At 36.0% G+C, this 12057-nt stretch overlaps 1 long non-coding RNA gene across 1 annotated transcript in view; it reads right to left on the bottom strand.

Moving 5' to 3' along the window:
* Positions 1-10574, bottom strand: part of LOC136027042 (uncharacterized) — a 35632-nt gene extending 25058 nt beyond the window's left edge. The window contains exon 1 of the long non-coding RNA XR_010617475.1: positions 10517-10574. This is a non-coding gene — a long non-coding RNA (uncharacterized LOC136027042). The remainder of the gene's footprint in view (positions 1-10516) is intronic.
* Between the last annotated feature and the right edge of the window lie 1483 nt (positions 10575-12057).

Here is a 12057-nt window from a genome sequence, read left to right as displayed (position 1 = left end):
AAAACTGGTATTATCAACTTAATTGCATCTACGGCATCACGTCTTGGTATTAAGATTAGCTATTAAGATTGCTGGCAGACATTTACCAACACAGTCAATTAGATAAAGTGGGATTAGTAAAACGTGAAGTCCATTTTAGATATTTCACCAACAAAAAGTTGCCATGTAGCTGTGCATAGTGTACTTCAACCAATCGTAAAAATCCATGAAACTGATTAGATTTCTGTAACTGATTTCACAGGAATTAAAAAAATACGACAAATTAATATAGTGACTAATTTTAGTAGGTATATAAATTAAGGAAAGCTCGTAAATTGTTTTTGGATGCATTAATAAAAATAGTAATAATAATGAGGATTATTATCTTATTTTAAGTAAAATAACGACAGTATGCTTAAAAGAACATGTCAGGGCCAGTAGTAAGCAAGTAATTAGAGGTTTCTTTCGAGAGGATAAGAGTTTCGGAGGTAGAATTACAAATTTCAAAAAAATCTATAAAATATAAATACAAAAATGAATTTGTAGGAAAAAAGTCTAATAGGGGAACGGTTAAAGGGCTAATAGATACTAGCGTGAAATAATTTTTGTTTTATTTTTGATATAGACTTTATAATCCCTTCCGATGGTGCTGATCTCCGTTTTATGGTCCTTCAGCCAGAGAGGACAGTTGGGTGAGTCTTGGGGCCAGCAAACCTGTGCTTTCGCACACCCTTCCTGTGCACCTTCCCCGGATTTCTTCAGGTACCTATTTAGACCTTGGTCAACTCTGGCTGAGCAAACAGTGTCACGCCACTGACCCCCATAACAAACCAAATGACGAGTGACACCAGAACTTGAACCCCTGTCCTCACGGACAAAGGATTTCAAGTTTAGTATGCTAACCTTTCTGCTAGCGAGGGTAAACAATTTCGTTCCCATTACTTTCACGAATATTAAATTGTAGTACAAAGTGTAGTACAAATGCTTTAGGTATAGATAGATAGATAGATAAGTGTATTTCAAAAACCCGTGGGCCATATACACAAAAATATAAATAAATAACAAACAAGCAAGGAAATTAACAACAGTACGAACACGCACAAAAAAACAGAATTCAACGCAAAAAGTACCTAATCTAACTAAAAAAGTAATTAATCAGATAAAACTTTTTCTTCTTATTAAAGATTTATCTATATATACTCCCACTCGAAATATTGTGGTTGGGTTACTATTTTGTGGAATACCCGGAAGCAGCAAATTAATCCCATGCAAATAAATTTCCCGTAAATCCAAGAGCATCGGGCATTTCCGGAGAAAATGATCTAAGTCTTCATCATCATCTTTACAAAGGGGACAAACATACCGCCTATCAGGACCAACTATCATTTTATTTTTGTCGTACGTTTTTTGCCTGTTCTGGATTGGAAGACAATTTGCCTTAAGCTGAATCCAACGACGTAGAATCATAGCCGGTAAGTTAAATTTAAAATAAATTTCCTCCCCAAAACTAGGTTTTGCCTGATTATAATGTTGTAGGGTTGAAGAATCAAAAACCAGCCCTTGCCAATGCTGAATTTTCTGACTCTCCAATATAAATCGTACCTGGCTTTCTAAATTTGTTGGTACATCACGAGAGCAAAGACCATTATTCCATAAATAAGGCATTCCTACTTTTTCTAGTAATGATTTAATTTGGGATGGCCACGAGGTTTTTAAACCACATTTCAACATCTCTTCATATGCCGCTCTTACTAGTCTATCTTCATTACTCTTAGTTAACTTCAACCAGAATCTAAGCATTAAAATATACCTACGTAGCTTTAAAGAAAACAGGCCCATATCACCTTTCAGAATCTTTGAATGAGTTGTCTGATGTAGACCAAACACTCTTTTATAATACTGGAGCTGAAGGGAGTCCAGTTGCAGCACCGTTTCTCCACCCCATATCTCTGCTCCATATTCTATCACGGATAAAATTTTTGTGTTAAATATTCTTTTATGCATTTTTAGGTTTTTGATCCCCATTATCGTCGAGTTTCTAAATACAGCTGACATGGCCACCCTACCTCTCTTAATTATTTCATCAACATGACTCCTTAGGCTTCCATTTTCCGATAAGATAAAGCCTAAATATTTTATTCTTTTACTTATAAATAGTTCCTTATTATTAAATTTAAATGTATATTTTTCATCGTCCCCAACCTTCCTTTTTTTTTTAAATAACAACTTCGCTCTTTTCAGTATTCAGCATTAACTTTTTTATATGCAAATATTCTTCTATGAGATTCAAAAGAGTCTGTAGATCTTGCGGTTTATTAACCACCAAAGCAATATCATTTGCAAATAATAAGAGAGATAGTTTTTGAGTCCCTAGGCTAACTTTCGGAGCCCATCTATTCTCTAGAAAATTAACAACATCATTAATAAAAATATTAAACAACTTAGGTGAAACGGTGCTGCCCTGTTTTACTCCCCGCTTAATATCAATAATATGAAAAAAACTTCGTTTTCTTAAAGAGTTAAAGAGGCTGTGTCCCAAAGTCGAACCTTAAAACGTACAGGAATTAGAAGAGGCAGTTGGGGGGCTGCCGCCCCCCAAACCCCCAGCTTTTAAAGACTCTTTTGTACAGGTTTTTTTTGGGGGTGGACTTCATTTTTACTAATTACTAGTTTCGGCGCAATGGTTCTCCTGTCCTCTTGTGTTTAACATTTTTCGAAGTTATTCCATTATTCATTCATTTCAATTTTTTGTTAATTAAAAGAGGGCCTTTCCGAAGCCAAGAGCTGGGGGTAGCAAAAAAACAAAAAACCTTTACAAAAGAGTCTTTAAAAGCTGGGGGTTTGGGGGCGGTAGCCCCCCAACTGCCTCTTCTAATTCCTGTACGTTTTAAGGTTCGACTTTGGGACACAGCCTCTTTAACTCTTTAAGAAAACGAAGTTTTTTTCATATTATTTCTGTATATTTTTCTACAATCCATGGTGGATGTAATTTAATAATTCCTGTACTCCTCGTACAGGAATTAGGAGAGGAACTTGGGTGGCTGCCGCCCCCCCGCTTTTAAATCATTGTATAAAATAGCAAAAAAATAGATAGAATGACCGAAATGTTTCTTTTGCTCATAAGAAGCTAATATTCTGTTATCTCTCAAATGATAAGTTGTCCAGGTGTTATCAAAATTTTTTTGATGTTGTGAAAAAAAAACCGCCCGTAAGGGACTTGAACCCTTGACCCGAGGATTAAAAGTCTCACGCTCTACCAACTGAGCTAATAACTTGCATGTGTGTAAATATAACTTCTCAATAGCTTTTAAAAATTTCAAATTAACATGGGCTCTTATGGAGAGAAATCCGTTAATTAAATAGCTAATGGGTGGTTTCTGGAAAACAGGGAAGGAGTTATCGGATCGAGCTGAAATTTCGCAGATAAGCTCCTGGGCCGTAGGGGACCTTAACTTGTGAATTTCAGCCCGATCGGACAACGTTAAAAGGGGTGGGGGGGGGGGGGGGGGTTGGAGGGTCGAAACTTTCGGGGGGTTAAGATTTTCCTACGAAACTTTCATGGGCACTTACTCGGAGAATTCCGCATCGAATGAGTCTTCGTACACCCAGATCCGATGTCGGATGTGACCTGTAGGCGTCTAGGAAAAAAAAGTAAATGAATTTTAAGTGGCTATGCGTGGTTTCTGGAAAACAGGGAAGGAGTTATCGGATCAAGCTGAAATTTCGCGGATAAGCTCCTGGGCCCTAGGGGACCTTAACTTGTGAATTTCAGCCCGATCGGACAACGTTAAAGGGGGGCTTGGGTTGACAGGTCGAAACTTTCGGCCATATTTTCCCCATGAAGGAAAAGTTGGAGGGGGATGAAATTTTGCAGGTTTCTTATTTGGAGCTCGGGCTACGAAATGCATCCCTCCCCATTCGTCTGCGACCACTGGAACCGAAGATCGCTTAACATTGTCGTGTGTCGCCTCTTTATAGAGGCACGAGTGTGCCTCCTTGAAAAGCTTCAAAAACCTATTACCAACTTGAATTATTCCATTCACACAAGTATACATGCTCACTATCAATCTAACAAATGAATGGGGAAGGCCAATATTTAGCATGGCATCCTTCAATAGCTCTCTGTCGACACCTATCAAAAGCCTTATGGATATCCAGAAATCCCACATAAAGACAAGTTTTACCCTTTCCATATTTATCTATTAATGCCTTTAAAATAAACACACTATCTGTCGTCCCATACCCTGTCCTGAAACCTCCTTGTTCCTCATGTATTAAATTATTTTTATTTAACCAATTGGAAAGCCTGGTATGTAATATTTTCTCCAAAACCTTACTTAAAGCAGGGACAAGTGCTATTAAACGATAATTTTCGTGAGCCTTCGGGTTTCCTCTCTTAAAAAGTGGTATAAACAATGATGTCTTCCGAGCGCTTGGCCATTGCCCTGACCTTAACACCTTATTACAAAGAAGAACAATTATCGGCATCAAAATGGAAAGAAAATTCTTAAATAACAATATTGGTATACCATCAATCGTAATCATGTTCTCTCACGGGATAAATAACCATCTCTGGGGTATGCGCTACCTCCTGAAGATCTGCACAAACACCTTCTAAATTATTTAGATAATCAGGCCATGAATCAGCTTCCGGAACAGCCTGGGTATTAACATTTTTCCTTCCATTATCATTCTTTATATAGCCCCAAAACTTTTTAAAATCTTTATTTATAAAATCATAAAATATCCCTCATTCTTTTTTAATTTTTTAGTCAGGCCACATGATTCTGCTCAACAGCCCATTATTTCATTTAACAGCATAATTACACTATGTGCATCTTTTTCATTGTCTTCTAACGCTTTCAACTTATTTTTACATGCGAGTCCAAGAGCTCCCTTCTAAATGCCTCAATATCTTTATCTGTTAAATCATTTCTAATTCGTTTTTCTAAACCTATTTTTCTTTAATCCGCATTATAGAAATTTCTTACTCGTGAACAGTGGTTCACAAACTGCCCAATCTTTACCTCAAGCATAATAGCTCTATGGTCAGATCCAACTAAATCTAATACTCCCATATTTATTGATTCAGGTACAAATTGCGTATTAATTAGCACATAATCTACAACACTTGGAGTTGGACCCGAAAGGCAAGTGAACTCGCCCCCTGCCCTTATCATTCCCAAACCTACCATTCGCAATCATCGGACCATGTTCCCCACAAAACGCCAGGAGCTTTCTTCCCCATACATTTATTTTTCTTTTTTCATCCTTGTTGCTTCGTGGTATTCTACAACAAATTGGGACACAATCACGTAAATCTGGGATCAACACATCTGGGATCTCAGCCTCCAGGCCGGTATAAGCATTGAAATCCCCCATTAACACACAATCCAGATCTTTATAACTTTCTTGTATTAACGAAAATTCATCTCCTAAAATTTTCCAAGTATTTTCTCGATTGTACGAACTATTCTGTGGAGGTATATACACTACACCCAAAATTAATTTCTTCCCACATTTAAAATAAATAGACAGCCAAAGCAAGTTTTCAGATCTACTAGTAATTCTCTCATAGCCGTCAATAGCAGATGCTTTAACCAAAACCAAAATGCCACCATAATGTCTATTATTTCTTGCTACATTACGCACGGTCTGTTCAACGAAATACCCGGGGAGAGGTGATATAGGAGAACAATCGTTCCATGTTTCAATAAGCGAAATCACATCAAACGAAAATAAATCGTCATATAAATAGGTCAACTTATCACGTAATCCTTGTATGTTCCATGACACTAGACTCAGTATATGGCCCTCTATATCCTATGTTTCTACGCTTTCTGTTAGCACGTTAACATCACTAGCCTTTGGTTGAGATTGCTCGTTACTAGTCTTAGTCGGGGGAAAGGCAACATGATAATACTCACGAGTGCGGTTATTTATATCCGCTAACTCACTTCGGTGTTTATTGTCATAAAAATCACGTGAAAAACCACAACGATGTCTTTCATTAAACTTCTTTCTTAGCAAATGGCTTCCTTTGGGTGCTACATTACGAGTACCTGGTCGAAACAAGTCATTTGGGCTGACAATAGCACTAGCAGCTCTTTTAGCTGTCGATACTGCCTGAGGAGTGCTGCTCGATGGTAATAATGTCCCAGTATCACTATCACTGGCATCACTAACTTGCCTCATCGGAATATTATTGGGATCATTTGGGAGCCTAGCACTAAAGGGTGGACCAGAATTTTGTACTGGCTTTAAATTACGCTTAATCTCAACTATTGAATTTCCATCATACCTGAATATTCGGCCTTCGATGAATAGTTTGTCACCTCGTAATTTTGCATCACGGCCATCATTTTGCGCAGTAGTCAACATTTCCTTTAAATGTTTACGGGCCTCCCTTTGTATAGCTGTGTAATCCGGAGCCACCGATAAACCAAACCTTCTTAATACAGAACTGTTTCTTAAAATATAGTCTCTGATTTCAACCGGGTTTAGCTTTACTACTATCGGCCCTGATTTCAATCTAAAAATGTCACGTATATCACTTCGATTTATTCCGAGAGAGGGCATAGTACGATTTAATAACCCCGTTATTTCTTGCTTCAGAGTATAATCGCCGAGTTGTTGAAGGGTATAATTATAGAAGATTAAATTCGTTCTTTTCTGCTCTGCTTCGAGCTTGTTGGCTCGTTCATAAGAGACTGCTAGCTTACATTTCACATTTTCCAGCTCTTTTTTAATTTCATCATTTGTCTTAGCATTGTTAGATAACTGCGTAATAATGTTACTTAACTGTACTTGTATGGCATCAATGCTATCCGAAAGTTCAGGAATCGTATTAACTTTCTGCGAAAGCACCGGTAATAAATCCAGTTTAAAATTAATTTCTTGCAAGAACTGGGCACTTTGCATTTTCTCGGCCTCTCGTGTTTGGACTGCCATTTACACCCTTATAAACTTATCAAAGTGCAAAATGTAAAACCTTTATCACTCCTTGATTTGATCCAGTATCGTTAATTAGCAATAAGACTTTTTTTTCACCATTCGAAAAAATCACAATATTGGCTCAAAGCCACGCGGGAGGGAAACGTTATTTCAATCTTGGTTTAAACTAGTTAGTTAATAAATTTGTCTAAATGTAAGCATGGATGTTATCCGAAAGAAATGAAATCTGGTTTTGTTGTTAACTCCTTGAACTCTGAATGAAAACTGATATGTTCACGCAATCATTATAACAAAAAAAATGTAAAGAAATGATATAATTTTAAAATTATGTGCATTGCTTTGCAGAAATCTCGATGACAGAGACAATATCAAATTATTCATTCCACCATAATGCGTAAAGAACAAACAATAGATGTTATGTTTTGAGTCAGAACTACATAGCTTTAGCTTGTATTTAAAAAAAAAAACAAAGACAACGACAACTCTTATCAACTGAAAGTTCATAAAACATTAAAACTTAGAATAAACGGAAATTATTCCTTATATGAGGAGGGAAGGAAGCCCCTTCCTTTGCGCCCCCACTCTTTAGGCTAAAGTCTTAAATTCAATGGCCCTTGTGTCTGAGCAGTCTTTCTTACAGAATTGTGACAAAAAGTCAAACGTTCGCGTGAGGAGCAATGTTTGAGCAAAGGGTAGCGCCCTTATATACGGAATAATTTCTGTCCCTGTTAAGTTTTAAGGACGCTCATTACTTTCAGTTGAAAAAAAAACTTGTTTAAATTCAATTTCTGACCGTTCTTCAAATTATTCCACGAAAATCCCTCCTTTGTAAAATTTACCCTGGGAAACTCCCCAGGAAACTTTCCTTTCCACGGTAAATTCTCCCCATGTTACCCCCCCCCCAAAGAAAATAGCCCCAAAAATGTCCGTATATTTCCCAATGCTGCAAATGAACAGTGAGTAAACTGCTTAACTTACAGCCTTTCCCAGGGAATTATGAGGGGGGGGTCATGTCATCCCCGAAGGCATAGCTATTGGCTCTTTCAACTATGTTGAACCAAATGGCTATCTCAAAATTTTAATCGGATGAGCTTGGGGAAAAACAAGGTTTGGGAGTTGGCTGGTTACCCTGCATTCCTCTTGGTCACTTAAAAAGGGCACTAGAACTTTTAATTTCTAATCAAAAAAGTCCTCTCTCGATCTTCTACGATTACTTGTTCAATACCATCACGCCTGTGGGAAAAATAAACAGATAAACCTACAACCATGATCATTCACGGGAAAAAAATCCAAGTTTTTACATATAGGAGCTTGAAACGGCTGCAGTAGGGTTCTCTGAAATGCTGGATTTGATGATGGGATTTTGATTAATATTGTTTCACTTTTTAGGTATTTCCCCCCTTTTCAAAGATCAGGCAATTTCTTGCAAAAAAAAATGTCGCTTTACAACAATGAAATGGGACAATTTGGCACCTTTCTGTTGCACGATATATTTTGCTGCTTAAAAAGGGCACAAGAACTTTAAATTTCCCTTCCAATGGCTGTGTTCCTTTTATTATGTGACCGATGGCTTCAATACCAGCAACCTAAGAAGAAAAAAATAAAAAAGAAAAAAAAGTAACAGAAATCATGCATCCACAATCAACCTTCTCAGAAATAATGTGAAATTTTGTGTCTTTTAAATAGGAGCTTGAAACCACTACTTTGGGGGTCCTCAAACATGTTTAGCTTTAGCATAGGTTTGGCCTAATTTTTATTCAGATCGCATCCCTTTTTGGTGGTATTTGCCCTTTCTTAAAATTTCACCAGTTTTTAAGCTAATAATTTCTTATTCACACATTTAGAATTAAAAGTTACCATAGGTGAAAAAAGCATTCTTTGTATGCATGCATATGCACTCCAAAGGGTTTTGTTTAGGGTTGTATATGTATTGTAAAATATATGTATATGCGCTGTATATATACTGCAAAGGGCTTTTGTTTAGGGCTAAGGTTCCTACTGACAAGGAGTCTTCTCTTCTTGATCTGGTAGCAGGACCAGGTCTTTTCTGCCCCTCATGGCATTCTGAGTTTCAGATATCGCTCAGTACTTTCTATGCTGAAAAGGTTGCTACTGACAAGGGTTGCTCTATATTTTCCGCTTTTAGCCGCCTGTTTCACAATCATGAGCAGTTTGATTATTTCACATAATCAGGAAAAAAAACTTGAAAGGGCTTCTGAGTAAAAACTAGACCTAGGTCTAGCTTTTACTCCACTAAAACGAGTTTCAAAAGTTATAAAAAAACAAGCCACAAACAACAGAAATAATACGAGGCTTTTTTTCTGGCATTTCATAAATTGAGCTAACTGTTAAATATTTTCTTAGGTAATTCTAAAATAGCTCACCACAATGAAAGAAAAACAGCTAAGATTTCTAATATGCTTAAAAACAGCCATTTCTTTGTACCGTTTTGATTCTAATTTCTTTCTAAAAATAGATTTTTAGATTTTTTCGAAAAAAATCGTTTTCTTCAAAGTCACAGAGATGTTTATTATTTTGTTCTCTTCAATGATGTTTCCTGTATTTCCTCTCTTGCTTATAAACTTGAACAGACTAATATTTGGTTCATCTGTCTCAAAACTTCTTACTTCTGCAGACCCAAAACAGAATCCATGGAAAGGAATAATAAATTCTCCTTACTTTTATCTTCTTTTTACTTTCTTGTTTGTTCGTTGACACTCGTGTGAATTTTCCACCTAATTTGTAGCAAAGCCTAAAACGTATTAAAAAGTTTCATCTGCCCGTGTTCCACAACCTTTTTAAAAGCTTACAACATTGTTTGAGGAATGCCAGACGTTACGGTCATTGTATATTATCAGTTTTATGTAAGTGTCTGAAAGGCTTTTACTTTGGCAGCTGAGATTTTCTTGCCTTTGGCAGATTTTTATTATAAATACTCTGTCACTTTCATTTTTTCTTGTAGGCTTTAAAGTGGCCAAAACTTTTAAGCGAAAAAGAAAATCGAAAAGTGATAGCTTCATATGTTTCACATCCCAAGTCAAAGCTTATAATATAGTTTCAGAGATTGCAGTGTATATCCGCTTATTGTCTGCAAGCCTTAGAAAGTTTACCTTATACATTCCATATCTCAAGCTCTTCTAAAACTTTCCACAGACACATATTATGTCATTTTTATTTTTCTTACAAGGCTAAAAATGGCCGAAAAATTAATATGAAAAAAAAATCAAAAAATTTCTTTCCGAGTTTCTTCTTAGCAAGTATTAACTTCGTAAGTTCACTTATCATATGATGCAAGTTAATAAGAATTAACTTAACTCACTAAGTAGTAACTTAGTATTTCAGTTCTGCTCTAGCCATTTTTCGGTACTAATGTAATTTATGGCGCTTGAGAGTCTTTCTTATAAGTGCTTGAAAGTCTTCGGAGTTAGTGTAATGTTGTTTTTGTGGTCTTCGAAGCGATTTTTACGATAATTCTAGTGCTAAGTTTATGTCAATATTTTTTTTAAAGATATTAGAAAAATAAAATATATCCTCTTACGTTGTATGTCCTGCAATTTTAGTGAAAACTAAACACACTACTCACAAATTCAACCTATTGTCAGTGTAAATCCTTGTTTCATGGTCTACGCGTTAATGTGAACTTAGTACAGCTACAAAACAATATTTTATCCATGTATCATTTGGTACTTTGCCAGCAGCTCCATATAAGACGGGCTTTAGACGGACATATTAGGGCTTTTATGATCGAACATTTTTAAAATTTAGTGCCTCTTGTAAGTAAAAAACTGACCAAAAACCATTCCTGATCTTTCATCTCTTTTTTTTCTAGGTACGCGTGCAGTCCTGGGGCGTCGGATAAAAATTTGAAAAGAAATGGTCTAAAGATAAAAATATGTACTTCTAGAGGTGACGTGACAAACTTTGAGCTTGAACATTGGTAAGAAGTAATCTAGAATGAAAGCCACTTCTTGTGGATGCCACAAAGAAAAGGATTGAGCATACCCCCCTCCCTCGACGAATGTCGGAAATGGTATGGACCATCAAACAGTAAAGGTAGAGTACATACCTTTATTTGTGGCTAGGTTTGGTTGAGATTAACTTGCTCCTGTGATAAAACGTCCTGATGGCAAGAATTTGCTGATCCCTTCCCTTCAACATATATGTTGCATCTGATTTGTACATTTTAAAACGAATATTTTAAAAAGAATGCATCTGATATAAATTTTAATAGAAACGTGGGCATGTTTCATCATTTTAAGACACACGAGTCCTCTGTATTAGATGAGTACTCTGGTTTGCGTAATTGCAGGACCCTAAACTTGTAATGCAATATATCCTTTGATTAAACATCAAAACATCTTTTATTTGATGGTTAAGGTCTGATTAAACATCTTCTTCTAAAAAAGGGGTTTTTCAAAGAAAAGTAAAATTCTATAATAAACCAAAAACGATCAGAAATAAAGTCACATAAAATTTCAAACTTAAAACAAACAGAGATTACTGTACACTAATAAATGAGACGAAAAACGAAACATGAGATTAAAATGAATAATCAATTCAAACTTAAGCAAACAGAAATAACTACGAGCAGGTATGGGGCTAATACCCCTTAATAGGGATGTCTAGCCTCCTAAAGGCTATATTGTGGTTATCTAAAGGCTATATACTTTTCTAAAAACAAACTTATTTTGAATATTTTCTGTTTATTGAAATCACTAAACGAAGATTTCCAAGACTTCCATATATCAATATCCTTATACGGTAAACAATCACCCTACTTTCGTTAGATTTTTTCACTTAACTTAATAATCATGTTTATTTTCTTCTTTTTTATGTTGTTACTAATAAAAAATAATGCTGCTCGAAATAAATCTCACACTTAATTAGATGCAAATGACATTCTAGTCTTTTAGAGGAGTTTAGAGGGAGGAAAGAGGGTAGGTAGTACCACTCTGATTTGCAAACCTTGATTAGCATTTACTTGTACTTACAGCAGGAACAAGTGTCTTCCACATCACTAGCTGTATGAAATTCAGATGTTTTACTGGAATTTCTATGCAAATAAACGTAAATACAAAATTATGTATATGTCCTCACTTCTTTTGGCCCAGTTACTTTTTTATT

The sequence above is a fragment of the Artemia franciscana genome, chromosome 5, assembly GCF_032884065.1.
Source record: "Artemia franciscana chromosome 5, ASM3288406v1, whole genome shotgun sequence".
NCBI classification, from domain to species: domain Eukaryota; kingdom Metazoa; phylum Arthropoda; class Branchiopoda; order Anostraca; family Artemiidae; genus Artemia; species Artemia franciscana.
Note: the sequence above shows the minus strand (reverse complement) of the source record. Positions and strands in the feature narration are given on the sequence as shown.